At 43.8% G+C, this 13,567-nt stretch overlaps 1 pseudogene across 1 annotated transcript in view; it reads right to left on the bottom strand.

The window, feature by feature from the left end:
* Window positions 1–4,574: 4,574 nt before the first annotated feature.
* LOC144989022 (NACHT, LRR and PYD domains-containing protein 12-like) overlaps window positions 4,575–13,567 on the bottom strand; it is a 55,139-nt pseudogene continuing 46,146 nt past the window's right edge. Inside the window, exons 11-13 of the transcript XR_013653163.1 lie at window positions 7,377–7,553; window positions 6,170–6,343; window positions 4,575–5,853 (exon numbers count right to left, since the gene is read on the bottom strand). The product of XR_013653163.1 is annotated as an NACHT, LRR and PYD domains-containing protein 12-like (transcript). The remainder of the gene's footprint in view (window positions 5,854–6,169; window positions 6,344–7,376; window positions 7,554–13,567) is intronic.

The following is a 13,567-nucleotide window of genomic DNA, read 5'->3' as shown; positions in this document are numbered from 1 at the left end:
TACCATTGACCTAACATCGAAAGTGGCCACGCCCACAACTCAAATGGCGCAGCAGGAGCTCAGATGGCGTCTGGAACATTGACTTAACATTGAAAGTGGCCACGCCCACCGCTCAAATGGCGCCACAGGACCTCAGATGGCGTCTGTACCATTGACTTAACATTGAAAGTGGCCACGCCCACCATTCAAATGGCGATGCAGGACCTCAGATGGCGTCTGTACCATTGACTTAACATTGAAAGTGGCCACGCCCACCGCTCAAATGGCGCCACAGGACCTCAGATGGCGTCTGTACCATTGACTTAACATTGAAAGTGGCCACGCCCACCATTCAAATGGCGATGCAGGACCTCAGATGGCGTCTGGAACATTGACTTAACATTGAAAGTGGCCACGCCCACCGCTCAAATGGCGCCACAGGACCTCAGATGGCGTCTGTACCATTGACTTAACATTGAAAGTGGCCACGCCCACCATTCAAATGGCGATGCAGGACCTCAGATGGCGTCTGTACCATTGACTTAACATTGAAAGTGGCCACGCCCACCGCTCAAATGGCGCCACAGGACCTCAGATGGCGTCTGTACCATTGACTTAACATTGAAAGTGGCCACGCCCACCATTCAAATGGCGATGCAGGACCTCAGATGGCGTCTGGAACATTGACTTAACATTGAAAGTGGCCACGCCCACCGCTCAAATGGCGCCACAGGACCTCAGATGGCGTCTGTACCATTGACTTAACATTGAAAGTGGCCACGCCCACCATTCAAATGGCGATGCAGGACCTCAGATGGCGTCTGTACCATTGACTTAACATTGAAAGTGGCCACGCCCACCGCTCAAATGGCGCCACAGGACCTCAGATGGCGTCTGTACCATTGACTTAACATTGAAAGTGGCCACGCCCACCATTCAAATGGCGATGCAGGACCTCAGATGGCGTCTGGAACATTGACTTAACATTGAAAGTGGCCACGCCCACCGCTCAAATGGCGCCACAGGACCTCAGATGGCGTCTGTACCATTGACTTAACATTGAAAGTGGCCACGCCCACCGCTCAAATGGCGCCACAGGACCTCAGATGGCGTCTGTACCATTGACTTAACATTGAAAGTGGCCACGCCCACCATTCAAATGGCGATGCAGGACCTCAGATGGCGTCTGGAACATTGACTTAACATTGAAAGTGGCCACGCCCACCGCTCAAATGGCGCCACAGGACCTCAGATGGCGTCTGTACCATTGACTTAACATTGAAAGTGGCCACGCCCACCATTCAAATGGCGATGCAGGACCTCAGATGGCGTCTGTACCATTGACTTAACATTTTTTTGATTTTGATTTTGAAATGGTTTATTTCAAGCAATCAAATAGGAGTAATACACACAAAAGCAATATAATCATCAGTTATACATTCATACAGTAACTAATCAAACTTAGGATAATTAGACATAATTAATAAAAATTGCTTGAAAGGGAGTGGAAAGAAGCGAACTTATATAATCCCACCCCGTTATACTATAACCATTTTATTTCATGATTTATTAATATCCGGTTCCTAGGTTTTATCAGACAGAATTAAAGATCATAAGGTATCAATAAAGCACGTGCCAAAGATGAAATTACTTAAGTACTACGTCAAAAATAACTTTAGAAATCAACATGGCAAATGCAGCATCTGAAATATATGCAAATTATGTTACTTTTAAAAGTCATTCATATGCTTTAAAACATAATACTATATCAGTAAAATAGACGCAACACTGTTTCAGGAATTATAGCAAAATTTCATCAAGTATCAAAAGTTAAAAACATGTGCAAAGTTATGCTACATTAGGAAAGATTTTTGAATCATTTTATCAATTTTAGGAGCTAGTGAAGTAATATCATCAAAAGTCAATCAATTTAACAATTTTCAATAAGTGATTAATCATTTGTTTTACTTTTTTAAATATTTTTTTTTTTTCTAATAAGGTAATGCTGTAAGGGGAAAAAAATAAAAAGGGTCCACAATCTTTCGATTGTCCAAGGTTGGTATTTCTTCTTTTACTGATAACAGCCGATCTTCTTGGTTTAAAACAGTTAATAGTTCTCTTCCATGTTATGTCTGCAGACATTAGATTCAGGTCCATATCCTTCTTCAGCTGATATCAGCTGCGGTGAAAGTTGAGGTCAAATTGTCTGCAGGTCAGAACTCTGCTGTTATTCAGGTGACGTCAGACATACAGAGAAAGTGATGATTCTAGGTGTCATATTTCTTGAAATTATTTGGCTCTTTGATTTATTACTCCACGTTGATTCAGACGACCGTGATCAAACACTTCTCAAAGTCCTTCATGGTGTTCACGACCAGAACCTTGGTGCGGTCCGGTGGACCGAGTGGTTTGACGTAAATCCTGCAGCCTTTAACCCAAGTGTTCTCAATCTGCTTACGCTTCCTGAGAAGCCGTGCATGTTTTGAGATTTCAGCATTCCTTCTGGTCAGATGGTCGTTCAGATAAGCAGCCGAACCTTTCAGGTGTTTCCTTTGGGTCATCAGAGCTAGCTTGTGTTTGTGATTCACAAACCTGATGAGGATCGCTGGTTTATCCGTCTCCTTTCTCCTGGGGAGCAGGTGGCAGGTCTCCATGGTATTGAGATCCAGGGAAATCCCTTTAGATGTGAGAAATGAATGTATTTGCTGCTCCAGCGACGCATCGATCTCCGTATTAGCACTGCTAGCTACGCTAGCGCTAGCATTAGCAGTGCTAGCTCCAGCTGCATTCAGCTTCGCTCGAGGCTTTATTGGTACTCCAGTGAGAATGACATTATTCATCCTTACTTGCTGATCCACATCGTCCAGTCTTTTCTCCAGAATCTCGACCCGGTTTTCTCCCTGCTCGTTTTGAGCCCGAAATCTTCGGAACTCTTCCATCATATCCCAGAGTGGCGTTAGCTTAGCCGACACTTGATCCATAAAACTTTTCAGCGTTTCTTGAATAATGTCAAGAGATTTTTTGAGCTCTTCATATTCCTGGGGTTTCTTCGGGGGCATGGTCAGCTCTCTTTTTGGAGAAAATCAACTTCTTAAGTAATTTGAAGATAGTATCCGCAGAGAGCCGCGACCACGCGTCCTGCCTTAACCCCGGAAGCGGAAAAAAAAAAAGAGAAAAAAAATAAATAAATAAATTGGAACATTGGAACTTAACATAGGAAGCTGCTGCTAAGTCCAAAATCAAACAGCAGGGGATTTTCAAAATAAAGGAAGAGTATTTGTGGTGAGGTCACAGCTTCCTCATTCCGGGTCTGACACTAAATGTTTCTGTTGAACAGAATGTTTTCTGATTGGTTTAGCCTTCTTTCCACTCTGGATCCTTCAGGTTCTCCATCTTTCTGGATCCAAATCCTTCCAGTCACAACAACTTCCTGTGTTTAGAGGATCAGATGCAGAAGAGAATCCAACATAGAACCGGAGTCACACTGGATCCAGCTGTCAGGAAGGGGAGGAGCCAAAGTGCAGAAACTGGGCTCAGAGGCAGAAACGTCAAGATTTGATCCAGAAACAGAAACAGGAGAAAATCCATGGAGAAACCAAAAACTGATGATCTGACAATGTAGAGCTGAAAACAGAGACTTCTACTGACTGAAGACAACAGACATGAAGACATGTGGATGATTGACAGGAACCAGGAGGGACTGACAGACAGAACACCACCAGAACCACTGAAGAACGGACCTGCAGAATCCTCACAGCAACAGCAGGAGAACATTCATTCTCAGTCACACTGTTGCATTCTGGGAAGGAAAGCTGGAAGACAGGGCTGCTCCATCCTGGTCCTAGAGATCTACCAACCTGCCTGTTTTCCAGATCTCCAAGCCCTGCTAGCTGCTGATTGGCTCCATCAGATGTCTCCAGATTGTGACTGGATGAACACACCTGGTCCAGGTGATCAGCAGGAAGGAGTGCAGGGAGAGCTGCATCTGTTCCACACTTGAATGTGCAGAAGATCAAAGCGCCGGATGCTCTGAGCTTCAGCGTTCCAGTCAGCAGCTTAGTTAGCAGCAGTTTACTTTCAAAACACTTTACTTCCTGGTTTGATTGACAGCAAATGTTCCTACAGATCTGACCCCCTAAAGCTCCAATAGCAGCTCAGCAGAAACTCTGATCTTTCTTGATGTGGAGGGGCGGAGCCTGAAGAGGAAGCATCTTTCTGCAGGTGGTGCTGCAGCTTTGGGCATGTTTTCCAACTCTTTAGCTTCTGCTGTTCATGGAGTCGTGTCCCTCTGTTCTTGGAAAGGAGAAACCTGCAGAGAACTTTTCCCATTTCCACTCCCTCCTTTCAGCTGCTGCCCACTGTTCCCCTCTGAATCAGGAGGGAGGGGCTCTCATCTGTTCTGCCCACCCCCATCTAGAAAGACATCAGCACCACCTGAACATTCCAAAGCTCTTTTCCAACCCATTTCTATTGAGAAGGAACCAAACACATGAAGATTAGAACAGCTGGAACAGGATGAGGGGGAAGGCTAAAGATTCAAGTCTGTTTGTGAGTCAAAGATAGAATGAAGACAGAATTCAATAGAAAACACAGAGTTGATTCAAAAGAGCATTTATTAGATCCAAACAGGCTGCAGGAATTTTACAGACAGCTTTCAGTTTGAAGATGCAGTTCTGCAAACAGCCAGCAGGTGTCTCCCTTCTCCCTCCTGCTTCAATGCAGTTGGTGTTGTTGCAGCAGCTGCATCAAAGTGATTCTCTGCATCCAGAGGCTGTCATTCCTCACTAAGATCCACTCTGTTCATTCATGTCCTCTGGAGAAAACAGGCTTTATGCTCAGAAAGTTTCTACTAGTTTAGACATTCTAGAAAATGAGGAGATTCTACTGGATTTAGATGAAACTTCTTTAAAACTGCAGCTAGAAATGCTGTTAGCATGAAAAAGAACAGAGTTTTACCCACAAAACACCAAATAAAAAGGAAGTTCAGTCAGAAAACTGTGGAAAACATCAATCAAAGCAAAACTCTGAGTCTTTCAAACTGCATGAGTCAATATTTGATCATCAACAGAACAGAAATGATAGAAAAATGATTCAACTGAGAGACTTTTGTTCACTAACTGAGATCAGACGGGATTTCTGCTCCAAAACTGACTTCAAAGGACTTGAATCCAAACCAGTGAGTCATGTGACCACAGCGTTTGTCCGTGTCTCCACTATGAACATTCTGGTCACATGACCATGTTGGAGGTTTCTGAATGAAACTCTGTGTTTGTTTGTCAATGAGAGTTTCTGGAGAACAGAAATCAAGTGTGAAACATCTGGAACCAGAATCTAGTGATCCAGAGTTCTGGTTCTGTCCCTGTTCCAGAGACAGAACCAGGATCCAACGCCAGACCCACGCATAGATCTATGTCATCCAGAAATGTTCTGTCTGATCAATGATTCCCTCAATCCTTGATTGGTCCATCCCAAACTCACATCTGTCCATCAAATGTAGATCAAAGACGAAAGTGATGATCTAGAAAAGAATCTGTTTGTCTGCAGGTCTGTTTTTCTGCTGAACATCTGAATCCAACCCATGTTTCAGATCAACACTCCAAGTTAGAATGAGAAGAGGAAGTGCAGTTCTCCATCAGTCCACCGGGGGAGCTGCAGCACAATAACTGTCGACTTGATGCTGAGAGAGACAGTGGAGCTGATCTCAGATCAGTTCCTGCTGCAGCTCTGACACTCATCTCCACTTCCTCTGATTCCTCCATCACTCTGCTCTCCACCTCCCAGGAACACCGTCCAGTCACAACATCTCTGCAGACCAGCTGCTGCTGCTGCTCCTCTCTGCTCCTCCAGGAGGAACATCAGTCCCCCCACCCCCACCTGCAGAGAGAAAGTGTAGAGCCAGAGATGAAGGAGTGTCTCCTGATCCTGGTCTGTCAGTCAGTGATGCAGCACAGCAGCAGAAAGAGCAGCAGGAGCTTCAGTCCTGTTCAGAGCAGCAGCTTCCTGTCATCTTCACCTGTTGGAGCTTCTGCTGCTCTGATTGGCTGACTGTTGTCCTGAAGCCTGTCATCTTTCTCCTCAGAGCTTCACTGAGAAGCTGCAGCTTCACAGGAAACTCTGCATCTTTGCTCTCAGACTAACTTTAGGACCAAACATCTGGAAGCAGCTGGACTGACTCCAACCCTCTACTGACCTCAGAGTCTGCAGTTTGGAGTTTGGACTCTCCACCAGATCCTGGAGCTGCTGAACATCTGAAGACTGAAGGTTGTTGAAGCTCAGGTCCAGTTCTGTCAGGTGGGACGGGTTGGACTTCAGAGCTGAGACCAGAGCAGCACAGCTGGTCTTTGACAAACTGCAGTCCATCAACCTGAATCCAGAAGAAAGAGTTGAGTTTAAAGACAAAGTTCCTGTTTTTCATTCTTCACTTCTTCTAAAGAGTTCAGAGCTGAAGAAGATCAGAAAGTTTAGAAAAAGTCCAAAGATGTGAAGCAACAGCAGCAGATCAGAAGAGTCCAGCAGAAGCAGAGAAGAAGAACATTCAGGAACATTCAGGACAACATGCAGCTGCTTCAGGAAAGAAGTCCAGATGTGTGAAAGTCAAACATCAGCCTGTGGCTGCATCCAAACCAACTGATGTTTCTGGAGCAACAGCAGAAAAAGTCCACTTCCTCTTTCTGCTCAGCTCTTCTCCAAACAGCACTGAATCATGGGAGAATTTCAGCAGCAGGATGCTGGAAAGTCTTCCTCCCAGTTTTCAGGAGATGATCTTCCAGTCCTTCTCTGCTGCAGCCCTTCAAGCAGAGACTTTCAGCTCCAACAGATCAAAGCAGAGAGAAGAAGGAAGTGATGAGGAAGAGTCAGCAGCAAATGTTGGACATTGATCCCTGATCAAGCATGACTTCAGCTCTGAATGAAGAGTCAGAAGCTGCTGGGAGCTTTGATGGATGATGTGATGATGTTTGTGGATGAAAAGGTGAGGATGTTTGTGGAGGATGTGTCTTTCAGAGCAGCATCCAGCTGCAGCATGTCTCTGTCACTGTCTGCTCACAAACATCAGCCGCTGGACTCTCAGCTGAAACACAGCAGCAGGACTCAGAGTGCATGTGAGCGTGCACGGCTGCTTCTTCTGCACGCGCTTTAAAGGAGTCTGTTGGAGCAAAGACACCAAGAAGAGCTGATGGCTGCAAGCAGAACTTTGTGGAGCACAAATGTCAGCAGACAGCTTTGAAACAAGCAGCTGCAGGAAGAAAAGAAGAAGTTCTTCTGCAGATCTTTAAAGAGAACAAGCAGCTGCAGGAAGATGCTGCTGCAGATCAGAATCTGGACATTTCTGCTCACTGTGGGTCAACACAACTTTGTCATCATATTGATCTGAACACAACTGAAACATCGAGTCTGACCACAGAGTCTGCAGTCTGCAGTCTGGACTCTCCAGAAAACCACACAGATGAAGAACTCCTGAATCCTGCAGGTTCTTGTTCCCGCTCAGGTCCAGTTTTTTCAGATTAGACGGGTTTTTCTTCAGAGCTGAGACCAGAGCTTCACAGCTGATCTCTGACAAACTGCATTTCTTCAACCTGCAACCAGACAGAAAAGTGTGTTCAGGAGCAGTGATGCAGCTGGAGGTCCAGGAACTTGGTCCATTCATTCAGGTGGGACCCGCCCTGATGACAGACTGACAGATGAGATTTAAAGCTTCCATTTCAAAAATGTCTGATTAAATTGTATTTCTTCATCTTGAATCCTAAATTGTAAAATACATTTTCAAATGATCACGTTGCAGATAAACAGCATAAAAAGTCTTTAGTTCTCCTCTAAAAGCATTTCCTGACATCTCTAAACTGTAGAGGGGCCTTGAAAAACATGAGGAACCACGGGGCCCAAAATGTCTGAATGTGGCCCTGAAGAGGAGCCGCTGATGGTTCTGCTGGTAGTCTAAAGCAGGGGTGTCCAAACTACGGCCCGCAGGTAAACTGTGGCCCGCGGGTTTGTTTTTATTGGCCTGCAGCAAATTTTGAACATATAATTGAATGTGGCCCACACTTGAGCTCAACTCTGTTGCACTTCTCAGTTTCAACACTAGATGGAGTCGGTCACAGAAAGGTGTTTCTCCACTAAACAAAATTAAGCAAAGAAGAATGTTTACCACGAGTCACCAGAAATGGCAACACCGAAGAAACCCAAGATAGCAAGTGTGTGTAGAAGATTTCAAACAGGAAACACAATAGGAAAATTAATATTTCTTTAAGGAAATCAACGGAAAGTGTGTCTGATTGATTTGCACTGAAGATGTTGCCGTGATGAAAGAATATAATGTCCACTGGCACTATGAGACCTAGCATCAGAGCAGCTACGCTTCGTACACAGGTGCTGAACGAGCACAGAAATTCAAGCAAATGCCAGCTAGCCTGCAAGATCAACAACAGTTTCTTTTCCCATCGCTGTGGGTCAACACACGCCGTCCATCCAGGCCTCCTTCACTATTTTCCTTGTGTTATTAGCAGCGTTACACAAGGGGTTGCCGCCTGCCTGTCTCTCCTAATAATGGCCTTCACGTCTCCCCACAGGCCTCATAAGAGCAACAGGCTTAGGAAGTAAAGGAAGCTCCTATAAGCTGTCTCCGTCTGACAACTACAAGGATGCTGTTCACAAGGCCATGTTTGTTTGTATGCTTCACAGAGATAGAGTGAACCTAAAAGGTGAAGAAAATGCATTCTGAACTGTGAAAAAGTATTCCCTTTATGCAAAAAAAAACTTTTGTTTTTGGATTTTTTTTGTTCATAGCTGCTTATTTTGTCACAGAGTGTAATTGTAAAATGAAGCTTTTTAAATTGTGTGTGTTTAATGTTAAAGTTGTCCTCGCTGGTCACCCATAAGCTCTTTTTTTGGTCTACTTTTCTGAGAAAACAGTCGACTCTTTAATCTACAAAATCATGCACTCTGCCAGTCAACCTCGCTAACGTCTACATACGTAAAGATCTGCTGGCTTCAGCTGCTCAATAAAGCCGTTCTGAACTGCCTGGTTGGAATGAGGTTTCATTGTCTGAGTGAATGTTTCATTTTGACGTGTGGCACAGATCAGCACCACTGCTCCCACTGAGAGCAATGTTCTTCACATTATAGGGGAGTTAGAAACACAGTAATCATGTGACAATATGTCACCTCTTGTGTGCGGCCCGGACCTTTGCTCATTTTTCTGTATTTGGCCCTCACCAAAAAAACTTTGGACACCCCTGGTCTAAGGGTTTCAGCTGGTTCTGCTTTTAGTCTAAGGGTTTCAGCCGGTTCTGCTGGTAGTCTAAGGCAGTGTTTTTCAACCTTTTTTGTGCCGCGGCACACTGGTTGAAAAACACTGGTCTAAGGGTTTCAGCTAGTTCTGCTGTTAGTCTAAACTAGGGTTCACCAACACGGTATCTGTGGGCACCAGGTCGCCCCGCATGGGCCACATAAGTCGCCTGCAGGCCTGTTCTAAAAATAGCACAACTCGCCATTGAGCTGAGTCTGAAGTTTATATTTTATTGTGTTGCTATTTTGTTTAAATCATACTTTCATTTATATAGATTTATCATAAAAAATATGGTCATTATACAGTGTACATATTATATGAGTTTACATTTATGCAGTAATATTCCTGGTTTCACATATACTGAGATGCTGCATGAATTTCTGGGGAAGGAGGTTGGAGATGAAAAACACGTCGGTCTGTGTGCTTCAAACAGCTGCTTCCAGCGGTTCCTGAATCCCATGACCAAAGTTTGTGTCCCTGCTTAAAGAAATGGCATCAGCTGACTCCTGAAATGCTGAAAAAGATAAGTAAGGGTTACTGGCCTTTAAAGTATGCATTATCACTTTTTAATGCACGCTGTGGAAGCCTGAACCGTCTGACGCGAAGCAGAGTTAAAAAGTGATAATGCAGAGTTCAAAGGCCGTTAACCCAGTTATATCATAGTCACTTACAAAAGATATTAAAGAGTAACAAGTTTTTATTCCTTAATTCTTGTTTTTAATTCCAATGTGGAAAGCGGCCGCACCACGTAACAAATAGTCCGAGTCAAGCCACCGCTGCAGTCAAGATTCGGCGACCTTTCCGATAGGTTGAATGGCGCATCAGTTCAGAGAGAAAGTTCACCTCTTACCACTTGTTTTTGTCCAAATGATGAAGCAAACGGTTGTTTTAAAGAAGCTGGCGCAGTGATACAAAACAATTAAGCTACGTAACCAGAACTTCTTTTTTCACCATGCGGTTATCCTGTGGTATATCACTTTTTAATATACACCCAGCAGCCAATCAGAATCGAGTATTCACCCGGCCCATGGTATAATATGAGAATAATTATAATCTGGATGAATGAATGAAACCGGCCTCTCCTGGAAGAAGCTACGCTAAAGCTCGCTGCTGCTGGACTGAGACACCGTGCTCAACGCTTAAATCACGCTGCAGCATCTCTGGTTCTTAACTGATGGAGGAAACATGGACTCCTAGTTTAAGACAGAGAGACACTCCTGCTACGGTTCAGTCAGTTGCTCTGAATAAATTAATAAAACTCTTTATGTTGATCAATAAAATGCTCTTTACATTTTAACAAATGTTTCTCAAAGCATCAGAAATGTTCCAGGAGGTTTTTTGATGAGGAAGGATCAATGACAGACATTCTTCAGCCGTGTGAACATTCAACCATCACTAAAGCTGACTGAGACATCCCATAATGTCTGCATTACCACTGCATCATTCATCCCAGCGTTCTGTGCTAAAGTGATGGCTTTGAGCACGTGATGACTCCCACTGTGGAACCATCAGCAACATTTTCTCTGGATCTACAGAGACTTTCCCTCTGAGAGTCGCTGCTGACAGACATTGTTTCTGCATCTGAGACTGAGACAAAAGACTACATTTCCACTGCAGGTCTTGATCCTCATATCCGATTTTTATGACTATATCCGATTTTTTTGACGACCCGCTTACATCATCTTTTAAACGTGACCCATATCTGATTTTTGCATTTACACTATACAATGCTGAAACTATCAAACATAGACATTCTGACGACTACGTAGCAGCATTTCCGCATTCCGCGGACCTCCTTCTGACTTTTGTGACTGTGGTTGTCATGGAGGCAACGCAGGGACGGACGGAGGCGTTGCCCTGGGCGCTCCTGAGGGGATGCATGGGGGAGTAAAAAGGAGGGCTGCCCAGCTCTCTCTGAGTTTTGAATGAGGAAGTGTTTGCAGACGTTGTGCTGTACTAACAGTTTGATCCAAGTGTTGAACCTTTCCTGCACGATGACTTCTCTTTTCCGACCGTAGTCAGAAACACACGGGAGATTTCCTCGGGGTTCTCTTTTCCATTCTGAACCCTCAGCCTCCAGAGTGGGTTAAGAAAGACTCCAAAACTTTAGGGGGAGACGCCTTATTTTTGATTTACGGTTCTCTGACAGTCCCCCGCTCCACGCTCACACCCCCTCTCTTCTCCTCTCCTTACACACACACACACGCACACAGCACGCATGGTCCCCATCATACACGCCCCCACTCCGCAACAACACAAGCAAAGATATAACCGGCTTCTAGCCTGGTCCATAGCAACGGTGTCCCGCATTATTAGTTACCGTTTGCGTCCGGACCGGAAATAACAGCGGTTTCTTACTACGGTTTGAAGCCTGAGGCTGAAAGGTAACACGCTGACAGCAAAATCAGCACACAAAAGCACCTTAATAAGTATGGGGTCTCAGTTGGTGGTGTCATGAATTGACATCACTGACGTACGACTCGCATTTACTGGGGAACATCTGATGTGTCTGCTTACCTGGCACACGCAAATGCACGTATCCGATTCGTATCCTATTTATTTCCACATATGAGAGAGGCCTGCATCCGATCTGAGAAAATTGGAATCCATGCGCTTTTGTCCTGCTTACACGTTCACCGGTCAAATCCGATCTATGCCGCATGAGAGGAAGAAATCGGAATTGGGTCACTTGAACCATGTAGTGGAAATGCAGCCAAAGTGGAAGAAAAGTGACGTCACAAACAGACTGGGACTAAAAAAAAAAGATCCCAGACGCTGTCAGTGAAACATGGCAGAGTCATGGAAAATAGGAATTAAAATATGGAAGAACTGTGTTCAGTCATACATGTAGCAGTTAGAAATTTATTAAAAACACTGCAGATTTGGTCTTTAGTTCAAAATGTGACAAGATTAAAAAATATGTACGTTGATTTTTCTTTAACCCTCCAATTGAAGAAAGAAAGAGAAAGAAACAATATCTGCATTGTTCTGGATGATAAACTCGTGGCTTAACACTGGAGGGTTGATATTGATAAACATGGTGGAACATGAAAATGAGACATTTTTCTATGAAATGTAGAGATGTAAGGATCATCTGAAAATGTAACCATTACTGAGATTAATAAAGGGATGAATATTGATTTCCGTTCACCACCTTGATGTTATTGTTGATAATTATTGTGAGAAATAATTATAGTGATCAATCTTTTCACATTTATGAGTATAATCAATCATTATATTTTTTTTTTTTTTTTTTTTTTTTTTTTAACTTGTCCTGTCCAACAGCTAGGCAGACAGATGAGAGCTGAGGGCCTCTTGGGTTGGACATATTTTACTTTAACAAGAGGGGTTATTAATCTTCAGACAAACCAAAGGTATGTCTGAATAAACCCCTTTTGTAATTGAGGCCAAACTTTATTAATTTCAAACATGTCTGAATCAATCATTATTAATGAATAACTATGTATAACTCAGTACCCATGAAGTAGCTCTCAGTGTAGAAAAGGTTGCTGACCCCTGGTCTGAGGGTTCCAGTTGGTTCTGCTGCTCCCAAAGTTAATTTTTCTCATCCCAGACCCCACCCCCCACGAGAGTGCTGCATCTTTACTGTCAATGATATCATGAATAGAATCCAAACCATTATCATGTTTTTAGGCTGTTTTTGTTCATTCTGATTTATGTTTTGGTCATATCATTCTACCCAATCTGGTCTGTGACATAGTTTTATATTTTTGTTATTAACAGAGTGGCAAAATGACCGCTGGTAACACTAGTAACTACAAATCCCATGATGCAGTGCTTCAGCTGCCTTGCTGAACTGTTGAGCTGTGCAGCTTCCCTGGAACTCAGAGGAAAATGTGACGGAGGTGATGATCATCTGGAATATTAATTTCACTGAACACTCCATTCAGAAGTCTGCAGAACCACTCAGAACACAAAGATGGAGGGAAAAAGGAAAATCTATTTTTTTGGACGTGCTCAGTGACATCTGCATCTCTGCTGTACGACTAGCGCCTCTTAGTGGTGAAAATCAAAACCATATTTCTCTATGACAGATCAAATGAACTGGAGAACATTTGACACAGAAATCCAACATGAACTCTTACCGCGTCAATCTAAACTAGCTGATGATCAGGTGAAGAACTTTCTGATGTTTCACTGGAAGATTTTCTGTCTACAGCCGTGTTTGAAACAAACTGATGATTGGTTCAGATTCTCTTCATCCATTGAATTGATTGTTCTGATGATTGATAGAAACTGATCTGTTTCAATCAGGATCTTGTAAATCAGGATCTCCAACCTGTT

This window comes from Oryzias latipes, chromosome 2, assembly GCF_053564925.1.
Source record: "Oryzias latipes strain Hd-rR chromosome 2, Olatipes_Hd-rR_3.1".
NCBI lineage: Eukaryota > Metazoa > Chordata > Actinopteri > Beloniformes > Adrianichthyidae > Oryzias > Oryzias latipes.
This window is presented reverse-complemented; position numbering and strand designations above follow the sequence as displayed.